A 19,200-nucleotide genomic window follows, 5' to 3' on the forward strand; every position below is an offset into this window, starting at 1 on the left:
TTGGGATTCTTTCTCCCTTTGAACTGTAATTCAATATTACTACTAATAAAATTATTGAGTAAAGTAAAAAAGTTTTTGAAGTTTTTTAAATCCTTAAAATATATTTCATTAAGCCCAAATGTAAACTTAGAGTAGTACTTTGGAAGTCACTTAAATAATTATTTTTCTCTGTATTACTAATCTGATATACAGTTAGGGTCATTTATCCCCATTTTTTTTAATATTAAGGTTAATTTTGCTTTTAAATTAAAAATTTTTTTAAGGTTATTTATTTCAGAGAGAGCGAGTGAGAGATTGAGAGCATGAGCAGGGCAGAGGGAGAGAGAGAGAGCAAGGGGAGGGGCAGGGAGAGAGACAGAATCCCAAGCAGACTCCCCACTGAGCATGGAGCCCAACACAGGGCTCGATCTCATGACCCTGAGATCATGACCTGAACCAAAATCAAGAGTCGGAACCCAACCGACTGAGCCACCCAGGCACCCCAATTTAATTTTATTTTGAATACATAAAACATATACTATATTAAAAGGTGTACATAAAGGATGGTTCCATCCTTTACTCCTCTACCCTGTCCCATCTACCCCCTAAGTCATCATTCCTTTTATTAGTTTCAGTTGTACCTCCCAGTGTTTTTTTGATACGTACATTTTACAATATATATTTATATATAATGTATATAATTTTATATATGAATACTAATATACATTGCAACATACATACTAATATATAGGATACAGTATATAATCTACTAATTTTATAGGCATGTGTATAAATACTTACACACGGGCACACACACATACACACATACACACACACATAAATATATGCTGCTCTGCACCTTGCTTTTTTCATCTAATACCATCTCTTGATAATGACTCCATAGATAGAGATCTTTCTCATTTTTTGGTATAGCTACATAGTACCCCATTGTGTAAATATACCATCTGCTCAGCCATTCCTCTAATTATGGACATTTAGGTTGTTTCTAGTCTTCTAATATTATAAATAATATCACAGTGAATAACCTTGTGCTTATGTTGTTTCTGATGAGACAAGCTCTATGATCAGTGCCAACTCTAGGTGACACTGCAACTTTAAAAGGGAAATGAGGATGTAATTGAGAGAGAGATTGCCAACTGTTCCTCCATAGGGTGTAGGCCCTCTTACACTCTAATTGGCAACATATACAAGTGCCTATTTCCTTACCACTTCAACAACAGAGAGTGTTATCGAAATCCAACTTCTGGATTTTTGCCCATCGGATAAGTGAGAGATCCTAGTCCAGGGCAGTTTTAATTTACATTTTTTATGAGTGAAATAAGGAATCTTTTTTTTATTAAGAGCCTTTTGAATCTTCTTTTCTGTGAACTGATTATATATTTTGCCCATTATTTCCTCAGTTGTCGTCTAATTAAAAAAAAATTAACTCAAATCTTCGTGGAGGCAAGCAAAGTCACTTTTCACTCTTACCTTCTGGAGAGATGTCAAATACAAACTGAAACCAACAAGAAGTCACCAGAATACTGTACTTTGCTCCCTCCTTCCCAAACTCACTCTAAACCAAGAAGTACTAGTGATTTCCTACATTTTAACTGTTTTCCACAGACCCTACTGAGTTGACTGGAGTATTCTGGCACCAGCACACTGTCTTACTGTTTTTCAAAATCATGGGCAGTCAGCTGGTTTTGTTATAACAGGGTGTTAATGGAATAAAGGTGCCAGTTTTGATACCCAGATGCGCTGCTGGCTCTACACTGGGAAAAGCTGTTACCCCTGCCTGGAGTGGGGCTGCCCAGCTGCCTTACATTCAGACAGAAGTCTCCAAAGAACATGCTGTGGGGAAGGAAGGGGCAATGGCGTCATCTCCAAACATAGTTCACCCGGGGTGGGGGTGGATGTCCCAAGTCCTGATTCTTTGGAAGCCTGGTGTAGGTTTCTGCCTGGGAATTTCACTGTAAGGGCAACAGCCAGTTGAGAAGACACATGTGTCAAACAGGAAAGCATGCAGAGCCCTGCACGGTGTCATTTTCAAGCTGGCTGCCTCCACTGAGGTGGCCGAGGGGGCTCGCTGGTGCCCTTCCAGTAGCGGCACTCAATTACGCGCAAAGACCCTGTAAGAGTTACCTGTTGCGGCATAACTGTCACAAAACAAAAGGCTTACAACAACAATAAAAATCTATTGTCTCACATATTTCTGTGGGTCAGAAATTCAGGAGCAATTCAGCGGAGGTGTTTTGGCTTATGGTCTCTCAGGAAGTTGTGGTCAAGATGTCAGCCACGGCCACAGTCCTCTCCCGCCCACTTCTGACATGCTCACGCACGGGGCTGCCAAGTGATGCTGGCTGCTGGCGGGACACCTCAGCTCCTCTCCACGGGGACAGCCACAGGGCGGCTGGAGTGTCTATATACATGATGCCTGGCTTCCCACAGAGCAAGGGATCTCAAAGAAAGCCAGGAGGCAGCTGCAGCGCTTTTGAGGATCTAGTCTTGATGGCAAACATCATCACTTCTGCCCCATTCTATCTGCTAGAAGGAGGCCGCTAGGGTGGGCCCACACTCAAGGAGAGAGGCATTAACTTCTACCTTTTCAACAAAGGGATCTCAAAGAATTGTGGACATATTTTTAAATCATCACAGATTCTGAGAACAAGAGGTTTTTTTTCCTGTACCTGGAGGACCACCTGACCCCTGGGCTGCAAGGCAGGTCTGTCTTTCTGGTAGACCCAGTGGTAAGTCAGAGGAAGCACAGCCTCCATCCTGGTGGAGGGCTTCCCCCTGACGAGGTGACTTTCATCACGTCTGCTTTCCTTTGACCTATCATAACAATGGAACTGGTTAAAAATGCAGATTTCTGGATCTCACCAAGAGACTCTTTCTGTCTCATTGGGTCTGAGGGGCTGGTGAATCTGGATTTTTATAACTACCTCAGATCAAGCGAGCCCTCTGGCAATGGCCCAGGAAGACAGAGCGAGGTGCTGGCTTTTTAGCACTGTGCTTTCCTGTCCCCCAACAGTCCTGCCCACCCCAGCGAGGCCAGGTCGGACCACATCGCTGGACTCCTCGAGGCACTCAGCACTGCACGTGGCGAAGAGGGGCCGCACCACAGATCATCAATAGATGGACGGTCGATGGCTGAGTGAGTGAAGTCATCAATGAATGAAACACAGTTGCACTGACTTTGATGCTGCTTTCTCAAAAGCTAATATTCTCAGCATTACCTAAGACAAAATTCTTGCCCCAAAATATTTAACCTGAATCTCATAAGGCTTTTTGGCCTACTTAGCAGCTTACAGAAAACACAGGGGATGAAGGAATGTATTACACAATACCTTCAGAAAATAACTACTTGAACCAAGAATTTGGGGGATTCAGTAAGATGACTGGGGTGGACCCTTGAAAGAGTCTATGACAGGGGGTACCAGGTAGAGGAACTGTTCTAGATCAAAGGTTGCCAAACCATGACCTACAGGTCAGTTGTCTATTTTTGTAAAAAAAAATTTTACTGGAATGTTGTCATGCTTATTAGCTTACATATTGTGCGTGGCTGTTTTTGTGCTATGCTGACATAGTTAAATGACTGCAACAGACCCAGTGTGGCCTGCAAACTAAAATACTTACCATCCTGCCCTTTCAGAAAAAGTGTGCTGAGCCCTGTTCTAAATCAAGAGACCAGTGGTCTTCTGTTTCCATCAATGACAGAGTAAGTAGTACTGGCTAGCCATTCTGCCATACACAACTAGAACCCTGGATAAAACATTAAATAACTGTTTTCAGACATGAAATAATTGGCAGCACGGGGGTAGAGTTCCTGAGAGAAAGGAAACAAACAAGGTGAGCCTACAATCACCGAGGTTTTCTACAGAGGCATCTGCACTGCCCAACCCAGACAGGGGGACACAAACAGAATCCAGAGGTCTCACAGAGCTGACAAGACAGGTGATTGGAGGGGGGAGTCTGAAGCAGCTGGAATTTCCACAGCAGAATATTTTCGAGGAAGAAACTAACCAGAGAAAGAGTTCCAGGCCATGGGATTCCCTCTCAGTCTTTGGCTAAACACTAACTTCTGCATGTCTAGGGGGAGACGCCACAAGCTTGAAAGAGAGGCTACCATGGCACTGTAAACATAACAGCTGTTGGAGCTCACGCAGAGTTGGGAGATGCTTGAGTTTGGACCAACCAGCATGGAAAGGCCTAACTGAATACCAAGGGCTTTGAGTAGACTACCAGAAAGCTGACACCTCAGGATTATGGCTAACTAGCACTCTAGATCGGCCTCAATAAAGCTCAAAAATAAAACTTCCAAGAATGAAGTTAATCCACATACGAATTAACTATCCATGAAATCAAAACTCAACAATCTGCAAAGAAAACAAGCATAAATGCCTTTGACTTTTTAGTCCAAGTTTACCAAGAACTTTAATCATGAATGGATTCTGAGTTTTGTAAAATGTTTTTTCTGAATCTTTTTCTGTTTCTACATCATATTTCTTGGTAAATGACTGAATATTTCCCTCCTAAGAGCAGAGACAAGGAAGGAAGTTTTCTTTCAACCATTTCTAATCAACAGTCTGTGGTGGTCCTAGCCAGTGCCAAAAGGCGAGGAAGAAAAGAGCATACACATTGGAAAGAAAGAACCAAAACATGGGTGTGAACATAGAAAATCCTCAGGATTCCACAGAAAAGCTACTAAAACCAAAAAGCGATACCTAGTAAGGATGCAGAACACAAGGTCAATATGTCGTAATCAACTGTATGTCTGTATTTTAGTGCAAACAACTGGGAAAGGAAATCTTATTTACAAGGTCAAAAAAATTAATGTTTCAGATAAATGCATATACAAATATATATATATATATATATATATACATATATATGTATGTATATATGTGTGTGTGCGTACACACACACACAGTGCACTGAAAATGACCAAACACTGTAGAAATTAAACGAGCTCCAAGTGAATGGACAGATTTTCCATGTTCATGGATTGAAAGAATCAATATTGTTAAAATGTCAGTTTTCCCCCACAGATTTATAGATTCAAACCATCCCAATCACCATCTCAACAAGCATTTTAAAAAATAAAAATTGGAAAGCTTAATACAAAATTTATATGAAAATGTAAAGGACCAGAAGACTCAAAATAGTTTTGGAAAAGAAAAACAAATTTGGAGGATTTACACACTGATTTCAAGAGCGACTATAACACCTTGGTAATCATTGTGATATTGGCACAGGACACTATGGGCCAGAATAGAGTCCAGAAGTAGACCCAGGTATCTATGGTCAATTTATTTTTTTAAGGTAATCCAATGGGGGAAAAATAGTCTTTTCAACAAATGGTGCTAGAACAACTGGCTATATGTATGAAAAAAAATCTTAACTCCCATTTCACACTAAATATAAAAATTAATTCTAAAGGGACTATAGGTCTACATGTTAAAGCTAAAACTACACTTCTAGAAAAAACATAGAAGGAAATCTCTCTAACCTTGGGGTAGGCAAAGATTTCTTAGGATACAAAAAAGCACCAATCTTAAAAGAAAATATTGATAAATTGATTTTATCAAAACTAAGAACTTCTCCTCAAAAGACACTATTAAGAAAATGAAAAGCAAGTCATTGGAAGAAATTATTTATAAGGCATCAACCTGGCAAAAGATTCACAGGTGCAAGTCAACAACAAAGAACAACCCAATTTTTAAAAGGCAAATATCTGAAGAGACAGATCACAAGAGAATATATAGGTGACCTCTGAACAACATGGGGGTGGGGCTGGTAATCCCACGTGCAGTCAAAAATCTGTGTATAACTTTTGACTCTCCCAAAACTTTACTGCTAATGGTTTATTATTGACTGGAAGCCTTAACCAATCACATACATAGTCAATTAACACATATTTTGTATGTTATATGTATTATGTATTGTATTCTTATCATACAGTAAGCTAGAGAAAAGAAAATGTTAGAAAAATCATAAGGAAGAGAAAATGCTTTTACAGTACTGTAAAAAATCCACATATAAGTGGACCTGCACGATTCAAACCCGCGTTGCTCAAGGGTCACCTATATACTATAAAAGTGAGCAATAAACCCATGAAAAGACGTATAACTTCTCTAGTTATCTGGGACATGCAAATTAAAACCACACTGAGATAGCACTACGCCCCCAGTAAAATGGCAAAAAGCAAAAGATTTTTAATATTAAGCGTTGGTGAGGATGTGGAGAAACTAAAGCTCTCATATATTCCTGGTAAGAGTGTGAAATGTTATAAACACTTTGGGCAACAGTTTGGCAGCTTTTTATAAAGTTAAACAGACATTACCTATATGATCCAGCATCTCTACTTCTAGATCTTCACCCAAGAGAAATGAAAACCTATGTCCGTGAAATGACTTGATCTGATTTTCATCACTGTAGACCGCTTAGCCTGGTCAAGAACGTCAGAGATCCAGTAACACAGCTTCTGTGCGTTTGTGTCTGGTTTCTTCTGCTCAGCCTAATATTTTTGAGACTCATCCATGTTGTTGTAGATACGAGTAGTTTGTTCCTTTTTGTTGCAGAGTAATATTCCATCGTACAAATATATTAGTTTATCCATTCAGACATTGATGAGTGTCGGGATTATTTTTAGTTTTAAGCTATTATGATTAAAGCTACTATTGTACACTTAAAATGGATGCATTAAAATTATGTTAATTTTACACTAGTAAACAAATTTTTTTAAATAGACCCAAAAGAGGGGGTGCCTGGGTGGCTCAGTTAGTTAAGCATCTGTCTTCGGCTCAGGTCATGATCCCAGGGTCCTGGGATGGAGACCCACGTTGGGCTCCTTGCTCAGCAGGGAGCCTACTTCTCCCTCTGCCTCTGCAGCTCCCCCTGCTTGTGCTCTCTCGCTTGCTCTCTCAAACAAATAAATAAAGTCTTCAAAAAAATAAATAAATAAGATAAATAGACCCAAAGGAAATAATAACAAAATGTAATGTGTGAATCTCAGCTGAATCCTGATTTGGTGACAACAAAGCTATAAAAGACTATAAAAATTACCTTAGGATGATTGGGAAATTTTGAATAGGGCATGGCTCATAGATAATATTATAGAATGATTGTTAATCTCCTTAGGTGTAATCATGCTTTTGTGGTTAGAGAGAAGCATGTTCTTATTCTTAGATGTGTGCTTAAGTACTTAGGATTCAAATATCACGATGTCTACAACTTACTTTCCAATGATTCAAAAAAATATGTACCACTTTCTCACACCATACACAAAAATAAACTCTAAGTGCATTAAAGACCCAAATGTAAGACCTGAAACCATAAAACCCCTAAAAGGAAACAAAGGCAATAATCCCTTGGATAGCCCCCTGAGCAACATATTTATGGACATTTCTCCTCAGGCAAGGGAAACAAAAGTGAGCTGTTAGGACTACACCAAAATAAAAAAAAAAACTTCTGCACAGTAAAGGAAGCCATCAACAAAATGAAAAGGCAATCTACTGAATGGGAGAAGATATTTGCAAGTGATGTATCTGATAAGGCATTAATATCCAACATATATAAAGAACTTACACAACTCAATACCAAAAAACCCAAATAATCCAATTTAAAAATGGACAGAGGACCCAAATAGACATCTTTCCAAAGAAGACATGCAGATGGCCAACAGACACATGAAAAGATGCTCAACATCACTCATCACAAGGGAAATGCAAAGCAAAACCACAGTGAGATACCACCTCACACCAGGCAGAATAGCCAGCATCAAGAAGACAAGAAATAACGAGGATTGGCGATGATGTGGAGAAAAAGGAACCCTTGTGCACTGATGGTGAGAACATAAATAGATGCAGCCAGTCTGGAAAACTGTATGGAGACTCTGCAAAAAATTAAAAATAGAAATACTGTACGATCCAGTCATTCTCCTACTCGGTACTTGCCCAAAGAAAATGAGAACACTAATTTGAAAAGATATATACACCCCAATGTTTACTGCAGCACTATTTACAACAGCCCAGCTATGGAAGTAACCCAGGTGTCCATCAATGGAGGAATGGAAAGGAGAGGCAGTAAATATACACTGGAATATTACTTGGTTATAAAAAAGAATGAAATCTTGCCACTTGCAACATGAATGGACCTAGAGGGTATCATGCTAAGTGAAAGCAGTCAGACATAAAAAGACAAACACCATATGATTTTACTATATGTGGACCCAAAACAAAACAAAAACAAAAAAACAGGGACAGACTAATAAATACAGAGAGCAAAATGGTGGTTGCCAGAGGGAGGAGGTGAGGGGATGGGCGAAATCGGTGAAGGGGATTAAGAGGTACAAACCTCCAGTTATAAAATAAATAAGTCACACAGATGAAAAGTACAGCATAGGGGAAGAGAGTCAATAATATTGTGAGAAGGTTGTATGGTGACAGATGGTGACTACACTTATCAGGGTGATCACTGAGTAATGTACAAAATTGTTTAAAAACATGCAAACAGAGAGATGAAACAAAGCTTTGCAGATACTAATAATTGGTGAAGAAGATGGAGGGTATATAGATTTTCACTGTACTTTAAAATTTTTCTGACTTTTCAACATTTCCCACCTACATTCCATAATAATCCTAACAATGATGACAATAATTGGGGAAGAAAAGCTCATGTTGAGGTGTTATGGTTTACTCTTAAATCTGCGCATTTTTCTTAGACCAAGACACTCATGAAGACATGATTTTCTCTGTGTTCTTCTGAGTGCTTGTTTGCGAGCAGAATCCCAGCAACAAAGCGCGTTAGGAATACCTGGCTCCAGCTGCGGGCTTCTGGCTTCCGTGGCTGCGAGCGGGTGCAGGGACGGCCTCCAAACATAGGTCAGGAGCACCAGGGCCGGGGCCACCTCCGCTGCCCCTGATAGGAGGGAGGTGTATGGTTAACTAGCTACCTACCCCCCCACCCCGCACTGTTGAACCCTCTCTGACCCTGCACAGGGCGCTCCCGCTGAATTCTGCCTGCCAAGCCCCAAGCCTCAGAGCCAATGCACAGGAGGAAACAAGGCCCAGGTGGCCCTGTTTGCTAAACAGTGAAAACCGGGTTTACTAGGGGCACCTTATAGAAGGCTACACACATCTTACAAAAGGCTACATTTGTGCATAAAAATGCCTCCCTTCAAACCTCAGGCTCACTGATACCCTGAGGCACTGCCCAAGGCTTTGGCAAGTGAGGTCCTGGAGATGATGAAGGAAGGTAGGAAATCAGGGAGTGCTTTCCCTGCCCCTGTCCCAAAGCACGCCTTTCACAAGTAGGGGGAGGAGCCAGTGACGGGAGGAGAGCAGAGCCTCACGGGAAGAGAGACAGAAAGAGAGGCAGTTTGTGCCTTCACAGGTGAGGGAAATGAGCGAAGGACACAGGTGCTGTAGTTGTTATGAGATATCGCAGAGCACATCCGTCCCCCACCCCGAAGTTAAGGGCTGTAGAAAGTTCACTGGATCAGGCTGCTCAGTTGGCTTGGGGATCAGGGCCAGAGTAATTTCCTGGGGTGGGAGGTGGGGGGGGGTAGTGGGGGGAGAGCTTAGGGATTGCACAGGAGGGAGGATATGGAGGCATGGTGGGCTAGCGATTCTTTAAGAAGTTTGGTGCAGTGGTGTGATGGCTTTGAGGGAAGGAAGGAAGGAGAGGGTTTTAGTGTCTGGAGATCAGAGGGAGAGGCTAGGACAGGGGAGACAGGATAGTTAAGGAAGGAGATAAGATCATACATAACCCGTGTGGAAAGGGGCTTAGCAAGAAGAGACTTCCCTGAGTTGGAGGGGAGGCAAGCAGGGGCGGGGTGGGGGGGAGATAACTGGCACCACTGAGCTCTAGTGTATCCACTACACATGGTGCTTTTACAACTTTAGAACTGAGCGAATACAGGTAACAACACTGTAGTCCATATTTGAAAGTTGCTAAGAGTAAATCTTAAAAGTTCCCATCAAAGAGAAAAATGTGTAACTATGTATGGTGATGGATACTAAGTACATTTACCGTGGAGATCATTTGGCAATATATATACAAATGTCGAATCATTATGTTGTATACCTGAAACTCCTATAATGTTGTATGTCAATTACACCTCAATAAAAAAAAAAGAACAGAAAACGTAAACCTCCTTTTATGCGTAGATGTAGATCTTGGCGCACTTCTAATCACAGTTAATTCAGGAAGAAAGTCAGAAGGAAGAGGGAGAATAAAGAAAGATATGGCGAGTCTGAGATGAATAAAGTCAAGCCTCAAAGTAATCGAAAGGCATAGAAAAAATAGCGAAGTGGAGAAAGATACAAAGGAAGATCACGTGAAAACTCACTGAGAGATGAACGGTTAGGTCACCCACGCACGCAGACCCCTCTGTGGCAAAGTGCGCTGGGAGTGTCCCTCTGGATAAATTGCTGACTTTCATAGAAGAATATTCCCCTTTAGGGTCTTTTCAGTTTCTTGTTGTTGCTTCCTCGCAAGGCTAGGGCAAAGTCACATGGCTTGTAGCTATTATAACCAACTCATGTGCTTTGGTCCTGTACACCTGCTTCAAAAATGTTTCTGACTTGACTGGGATCCCTCCTCATTGGGAAGAGACTGGCCGAGCAGGTAGATCAAATTTTATTTTATAAACATTAATTGGCAGAGCACCATCACAGTACCCATACTTAAGTGAATATGAACAAAAGAGGCTCCATCCCCGAGGTCAGATGGTTCTGCACACAGGCTGTGAGTGGGCTGCCGTGGTGAACCAGCTCTCCAGGGGTGCGGCTGACAGGCTCGAAGGCAGATGACCGAGCTACGGAGATTTGGTTTGGGGGCTCAGAGGTGGTGACTACCTGGAGGAAGGTGCTGTAGAGTAGACATCAGACCGGGCTTCTCCTGTCCGAAGATGGTGCTGACTTAAGGCTAAAGCAGCCAGCCAGGGCTCCTGTCGTTCCTGTTGCCATGTACCGTTAGGAGATCCCTGCAGTGGCTGCCATAAGTAACAACTGGTGGTTTTGTTATCAGTATTTGGGGCTGTCATAGGGCTTCCTTCCAGAAATAGACAAATAAGAGAAATAATATTGCCCTCTAAGAGTTAAACCTACAAAAAAATCCACTCACCACATATTGGACAGAACAGAGTTCCTGCTTCTCAGGAATGTCTGAGAACACAGCATGCATCCCTAGGAATGGGTGCCTTTTACAGGGTGTTCCTGTTTTTGGAATGTCCTTCCTTGCATCTTTCAGTTACCAAAATGCTACTCCTTTTGGAGGCTCCGTTGAAATGCTCCCTCCTTGTGTGTATTTCTTTCCCGGTTTTCCAAGTCAAAATCAATCACTCCTTTCTCCACATTCTAGATGTAGACTACTACTTTGCTGTAGTTCATATTTTATTCTAAGAGTTTGTGGTGACGTGTAAGTCCTCCCTACTACAATATACATTCCTTCCCTTATAAAAACCAGGTCTTGGGGCCCCTGGGTGGCTCAGTAGGTTAAGCATCCAACTCTTGGTTTTGGCTCAGGTCGTGATCTCAGGTCCTGAGATCGAGTCCAGAGTGGGGCTCTGCACTGAACACAAGTCTGCTTGAAATTCTCTCTCTCCCTCTCCTTCCCCTTCTGCCCCCGCCCCTGCTCAAGTGCTCTTTCTCTCAAATAAATTAATAAAATCTTAAACAACAGGTCTTATTCCATACTCTATGCATATCATGGGTGGCCAATAAATGCTGATAAATGAAAGACTGAGTGAATGAATGAATGACTATGCATTGAGAAGTCTGGAAGCCAATACCAGTATAGCACATTACTAAAAAGAAGGCACTCTTTGTAGCAGCCAGTCACAAAAAATCACACATAGATTTCAATCAATCGTGCACAATTGTTACTCTCCCCAGAAGTCTGTCCTAGATTGGGATCCCCAGAAATAGCCTGGAGTAGGGGATACTTACCCATGAACTATGTTAAGGAAGTACTTTCAGGAGAAAAGGAGTGAGGAAAGAAGAAAGGAGGGCAAGGTTGTGGGGATGCTAAGCAAAGATGTGGCCTCAGCTGGAAACCAGTGTCAGCCTGGCTGGCCTTATGTCCCCCTGTGGCAGCTTGGCTTTGGCTGGGGGTTCTCTTGGTGTTGGGCGTAATCCTCTGGGAGGGAAGGCTCCCCTTGGCTAAGGACAAGTCTCTGGACTGGCATCAACTGTGAGCCATTAGCAGCAACATCCACAGTAGCTCCAGGGTGTCAAAGTAAAATGTCAGAGGAGGATGAGAAATGGGACATGTTGTCACAGCTCCCTTTGGGAAAAACAATCTGCCACCTCAGCTTTGGCTGATTAAGAGCTTCATGAGCTCCAAACATGAGAGATGGGAGTCAGTTAAGAGTCATTCTGGGATTTCCCAACTTGGAAATTTCTAAGTGTGCTGGATTTTGCTCATTTCTTTTTAATTTGAAAGATAAGCAGCATGATTTGGAGACAACTAGCTTTAATACAGAAGAGAAGAGTCTGCTGTATCACTTTCCTTGGCAACGAAAGCATAAGTAGCAGCAACAGCAAACAGAAGCATCTGGAAAGAGTCTCCACAAGGATCTGCAATTGGCCACGGTGGTTTTTAAGGAAGAAGCTACTGAAAGTCAGCTTTCCTAAAATATAATCAGTGTCCTCTACTTGCTCGTAGTTTCTACTTGTAAATTGTGTTTACATGTGATCGATATGGCAGCTCTTCAACTCTCCTTGCCCTCTTTGTATACCATGACACTTGCAGGCAACGGCCTCAATCTTCTAACTTCCCAGTCTCTGAGAACCCGATTGCCTCTTCTGTGGTTTTGAACCAGAGCACATAGGTCCTAAGTCCCTTCCTGATGGAATGAACAACTTGTCCTGGTTGGCCCAGGACTTTTCTGGTGTTAGCACTGAAAGTCTTGCATCCTGGGAATCCCCTCAGTCCAGGGCAAACCAGGATGGTTGGCCACCCTTCCCCCTATCTGTGGAAAGGCTGGCCTTGGATTGCCCACCTCAAGAGGAGGAGGGCTGGCAGAGCGGGTGTCCGGCAGGGCTATTGTCTTTCAGGAGCGTGGGGCAGCTTCCCTGAGGAGGAGGTACGAATTAGACCAGCAATGATCAACCTCTCTAGTTAAAACTATAACTCGATGAATTACTCATTAGCAAGGCAGGGATCAATGTATTATAAATACATGTGCAGCAGTTTGATGTAGTAGAAAGAGCAATGAAGTGGAGTCAAATACTTTCTGGCACTGATGGCAATGAAACCTCAGAGCCAAAGAATTAATCTTTCTGAGCTTTGGCTTCTCCATCTGTAAGGTGAAAGGACTAGACCAGGGCTTGCTTCCTCTTTTACCTTTTGTTTTGGAACTTCATTCTAGAGGATAGAGTGACTCATGCTCCCTGAGACACAGTTTGCTCTCACCATCACAAGTTTTTCCCCTCCCCTTTCCCATGCCTGTTACCCTCCCTTCCTTCTCCCCTCCTCTTCCCCTCCCCCTGCTTTCTCCATTCCCAGCACTAATCTCTTTTCTCCCAATAGGCAACCACATCAATGTGAAAAATATTTGTCATTGAACAGGATGTAGTTTTTATGAGTTTTGTTTTGTGTATGGATTTTTTAAAAAAGATTTTTATTTGAGAGAGAGAACGTGTGCGCAAGAGAGAGCACACACAAGCAGGGAGGGGGCAGAGGGAGAGGGAGAAGAAGATTCCGCACTGAGCAGCGACCCCAACATGGGGCTCATTCCTAGGACCCTGGGATCATGACCTGAGCTGAAGGCAGACGCTTAACTGACTGAGCCACCCAGGCAGCCCTTGTGTATGGATTTTTAATTTTCATGTGCGATATTGTGCTCTGGACTTCCTTTTATTCCTAGCACTTTTTTACTCAGCACCACTTAAAAAATATCTTCAGGACGCTGGGTATTGGTCTCCAAGGGTCCTTCCACAGTGACATTTTTATGAACATTGTTTACTACTGCAGAAAGGTCTGTCCTCAGGTGTTCCAGCTAACTGGAATCAAATTATTGATGGTCTTTCTAGAACAACCGAGGGGAGAAGAAAGTATCTTTAATCACCCCCCAAATTGTTCAAGCGTGGTCTGCATGAAGGGGACCAAGTGGATTAATCCGCAGCGCACATTGATGGGGACATGAAGTGTGGGATGGCCAGCGCAGTTATAGTGCACCTTTGGGCCTCTCAGTCTCTGAATGGTGAGGCCCTCCAGTAACCTTGAAGATCTGCAGTCCTAGGAGCTCTCATGGGGGGAGCTCATCTCCCGCAGAAAACTGGACATATGGCAGCTGCTTCAGACCTCAGCCCGAGATCAGCCTCCGAGAGTGCACATAACTGCAAGGCCGACCTCCTCTTCCTGGGGCTGCAGAGGTCCCAGCCAGCATCCCATCCCAAGAGTTCCTGTGGTTCTTAGTGGTTTTGAGCAGAGCATGTCTCCCAGGCTGAGCCACTCTCTTGGTGGCATTGAAGCCAAAGGAGCCATGTGGTGCCTGGGAACGGGCCGCGGGTGGGGCACAGCTGTGGGGACCAGCCCCTCATGTCACTGCCTGCCTCCGCGTAGGAGAATGAATTCCATTTTGGGCAGCAGCAACTCACACTGGGTGGCCTCTGCCTTCCCTCCCACACCAGTGCACGGAGAACGACCCAGAAGACTGAGGAGCACATAGCTCCCCTCGGAGGAAGCAGACCCTGCTGTCGGGCCTCTCCTCTCTCCCTGTTTCTTGCTCAACGAGGGCTTCGTCTCCACTCAGGCCTCTTAGGAAGCTCTGGCAAGATCCCACGAAGCTTGACTGGTGGGGCCCGTGAAGTCAGGGCACGACAAGGAGTACAGAGGTGCTTTACTTCTCCCCGTGTGACACACTTGCTCCCCTAAACTTTACACAGAGGCGCATCTTGACCTTATCCCAGGCCTTAACTATTTCTGCTCCTTTGAAGATGCAGAACAAACAAAAGCAACAACAAAAGTGAACAAACATAGAAACAGAGACACACAAATACCAAAGGCCCGATGTTCCCAGCCTCTTTCTCCCCATTTCAGCGAATTCTATGTAGATATGTCATTTCCTCTTTGTGTTTTTTAAGCTGCCCAGAGGAGGAGATTGACGCAGTCATAGTATTATGTACGCACTCTACCTACAAGGGTGGCCGAGGTAAGACTTGAACTGACCCTAAGATCAGAGAAGGTCCACCTTCAGGCCTAGCAGCCTGAATACCCAGCAATGGTTTCAGGGTCTCCTGACATGGAGAACCTGGGTGCCACAACCCTACTAGGGACCCAGCTCCTCAAGTACCCAAGGGGAAAGCTTAAAGAAATGCAGCAGGATAAAACACTTATACAGCTGACCTTCACTGAGCTTACGGGGCTCTGTGCTCTTGCCATATCTTCTCACTTGATCCTCGTACCCTTCCGGAGTAGGTACTGTTATCAGCCTCTTTTATAAATGAGGAAGCTGAGCTTCAGAGAATCTAAGCAGCTGACTCAGCGACACAGTTAGTAATTAGTGGAGCCAGGATTTGGTTGCAGAGAAACTTCCAGAACCTGTGCTCTCAACCACTGTGCCTGTGTAGGCTTACACACACACAAGATGATGTTTACATGGGCCTTTTGGTCTATACACTGGAATCATTTTAATAATATTCACAGAATCACAGATTGTTGGAAGAGGAAGTCAACTTAGAGATGGCCTGATTTGCGCACGCGTGCGCACACACACACACACACACACACACACACACAGAAATGAAAAGAAAGAAAGAAAAGGGAAACTGGGGACTTGTTTTAGAGAAATAGTTCTCAATGGAATAGTATCAGAATCACCTGGTTAAAACACAGATCTCAGGACCACAACCCCAGAGTGTCTAATTAAGTAGGTCTGGGGTGGGACCCCAAATTTGCATTTCTGACAAGATCCCAGATGATGCTGATGCTGACGGTCCTGTGTCCACACTGTGAGAACCACTGCATTGGACAGTTTGGACACAGTGGGGACCGTAAGACCCACTGCAATTGTTACTTAAACGTACTTTGCAACGCCAATGAAGCCTAGGCAAACATTCCCTGTAGGGTCATTCTCACCTGAGTCACTTGTTCTTAAATACCTCTCTCTGACTCCCAGCAGCAGAACCAGAATGTAGTAGTCAGGATTCTAAAAATGCCCTCCCCCCTCCCACCCTCCCTGCACTACCCTCCACCTTCACGATGGATGCCATACCCTTACCCTCCTGAACCTGGGAACGTGGTACCATTTCTGTGTTTGTGTTATGTTATATGGCACAGCTGACCTAAAAAAAAGGGATTATCCAGGCGAGTGTCATTTAATCACATGGCTGCTTAAAAGCCCACAGCTTCCTCTGGCTGTATACACAAGTACATAAATTCCTGAGTCTGGAAGGGAGCTATGGGCCGGATGCAGACCTACCCCATTCAGAAGATCCTTAGGCCACGAGCTTGGGGGCCCTACATTACTGCCTGCTGAAAAAGCCAGTGGCTGCCACCTACATTCCAGTTCTGCAAAAAAAGAAACGTAAAGGTTGTCTGAGAGAACATCCTGAGAGCCACCCGCTCCAGCGACCCTCAGCGGACGCAGCCTGGCTGAGGAACACGGAGAGATCACTCGTCAGCAGGCGCGTGCCCTTCACGGAAGAGCAGTTTAAAAACAGTTTAGGAAAACAGATGTCTCCCCGCACTGCTGGTTGGTCAGATAACACACTTTTCTGTTACTGAGATTAATCATCTGTAAAACGGAGGCACAGCTCCTCACATGGGTATTAGAAGCGCAAGAGGCTGGGATAAATGCCCAGAACCCATTCGGCAATCGTCCCCGCCTCCTTCCCAAATATTCCTGTGATTCTTACAGCAAAGTACAACACATGGGGACAGTTTTGATTTTCTGCGTGACCATATATAGCTAGGATTCAACCACGGTGTCTTTTTATCATAAAAGAGGAATATAACTATCTGCTGTCACAGATATAATTCACGTAAATAAAACAGGTGAGCAGTAGATCATTCTTAATATTGAGATTCCCCTCAAATACTCACCTCCCACTGGTTTATAGACACCTGACATTTAAGTGCACGTTCATCTCTCAGGGCTGAGGCTCCAGGCATTTGGTATCTCCTACACACACACACACACACACACACACACACACAGGCTCCCACAAAGGCAATTTCCTTCCCACCCACGCGGTGTTCAATCACATGTTTTGTTAACAAATGCGTAACCATGCTTAGTTTCACTTCCCACAAGAGTTTTCTGATAACCTCTGAAAACGTTTTTGTGGTTTTAGTGTCACTTTTCATTGATTTCTTCGAACTATAATCATTTCAAAATTATAATTTTTAACTGAGAATGTGGGTTGGTGGTTAAAAACAGGAAGTTTGATGGGTAAGTCTGACACACAGTGAAAATGTGCAAGAAACTCCAGGAAAATTCAGACCTTGATATTATTGACGACTGTGACAGTGTTGTCCCCATGAGTCCCCTGGAGAACTCGCCTGTAAAGAAGGGTGAGGTTACTAACCAAACATAAGTGAATGAGAGTATACAGATGTGGTTGATCTAAAATCTTGAAACACACTCGGACGTCCAAGTGGACAAAAGTTCAAGCGGGATCACAGACTGAACAGTGAAGAAGTCAGTATCTTTCTGTATTTCCAGAGGATGGCAATATTATTTCCTACTCCACAGGCTCTTCTGCACTGTGACCTTGACACTCTCTCCATAGAAAAGAAGAATCTAATTCCATTCCTTTTGTGTCTGGGCTGGCTTAGTAGCCTGCTTGAGCAATAGAATGAAATAGAAGTGATATTCTGGGACTTCCAAAGCTAGGTCATAAGATCCTTGCAGCTTCTACCCGAGACCCACGGAATTCTCACTCTTAGGACACTCCCTCTTGAAAGCCAGGCAGCAAGCTGGGAGAAATCACATGGAAAGAGCACAGGCAGGGGCTCTGGTAAACAGCAACTCGCAGAGCTCCTAGCAACAGCCAGCTAACTCTCAGCCATGTGAATGAACCATCTTGAATGGCCAACTCTGTCTGTCAATCTTGGGCTTACAGATGACGGCAACCCTAGCAGGCTGCCCCGTAAAACTCAGTCAGCCTACAGAACTGTGTTTTAAGCCACAAATTTTGGGGTGGTTTGTTATACAGCAATAGATAAGTGGAACCCCCTGCCAGTTCTATTTCCCAATTTAGTGTGTATTCTTTCAGCGAATTCCAAGCAAATACATTCAATGACAAGTATATACCTCTCTCCCCTTGCAAATGGTAGGTAGGAAATACACCATTCCCTCTTTTTTTTTTCAGTCAACAACACATCTTAGAGATTATCCCATACCTGTCCCTATAGATCTGCTTGCACTTTAACAGTGGCAGATATCCCATCATTATCACCATAACTTATTTATCCAGTCCACGGTTGATGGACATTTAGGGATTTGTGTGTGTGTGTTACTACAGACAGTGATTCATTGTCTGTTCTGTGAAGACACTCTTTTACATAAAGTATATATGTAGGTTACATGCCTAGAAGAAAATATTTGCATCTTCTTCAATTCAATTATATGTGCACTTTAAATTTTAATAGATATTACCAAATTGTTCTCCTACAAAAAAAAATTGTACCAAGTCATGTTCTCACCAGTCAATTTAAAGGTTTCATCTACTTATTTATTTGAGAGAGAGAGACAGAGAGCATGAGCAGGGGGGAGAGGCAGAGGGAGAGGAAGAGGGGGAATCTCAAGCAGACTCCATAAGCGTGGATCCTGACCCGGGGCTCAATCTCACAACCCTGAGATCATGACCTGATCTGAAATCAAGAGTCAGATGCTTAACCAACTGAGCCACCTAGGTGCGCCCTTACCAGTCAATTTAAAGAGGTCTGTTTTCTGACACTCTTGCCACAACAGTGCCTTACCAAACTTAAAAAAAATGGTTTACCCTGGGGGCGCCTGGGTAGCGCAGTCATTAAGCGTCTGCCTTCGGCTCAGGGCGTGATCCTGGCGTTCCGGGATCGAGTCCCACATCGGGCTCCTTGGCTGGGAGCCTGCTTCTTCCTCTCCCTCTCCCCTGCTGTGTTCCCTCTCTCACTGGCTGTCTCTCTGTCACATAAATAAATGAAATCTTAAAAAAAAAAAAGGTTTACCCTGGATTCTTGTTCAGATTATTGGATTCTATTATTGTGGCAAAAAATGAGCTTAGT

The 19,200-nt window shown here is 43.5% G+C and overlaps 1 long non-coding RNA gene across 1 annotated transcript in view; it reads right to left on the bottom strand.

Moving 5' to 3' along the window:
• LOC113255226 (uncharacterized) overlaps positions 1-19,200 on the bottom strand; it is a 28,068-nt gene that overhangs the window by 6,738 nt on the left and 2,130 nt on the right. Inside the window, exons 3-4 of the long non-coding RNA XR_008957630.1 lie at positions 17,436-17,493; positions 16,412-16,500 (exon numbers count right to left, since the gene is read on the bottom strand). This is a non-coding gene — a long non-coding RNA (uncharacterized LOC113255226). The remainder of the gene's footprint in view (positions 1-16,411; positions 16,501-17,435; positions 17,494-19,200) is intronic.

Source organism: Ursus arctos, unplaced genomic scaffold, assembly GCF_023065955.2.
Source record: "Ursus arctos isolate Adak ecotype North America unplaced genomic scaffold, UrsArc2.0 scaffold_5, whole genome shotgun sequence".
Lineage (NCBI taxonomy): Eukaryota > Metazoa > Chordata > Mammalia > Carnivora > Ursidae > Ursus > Ursus arctos.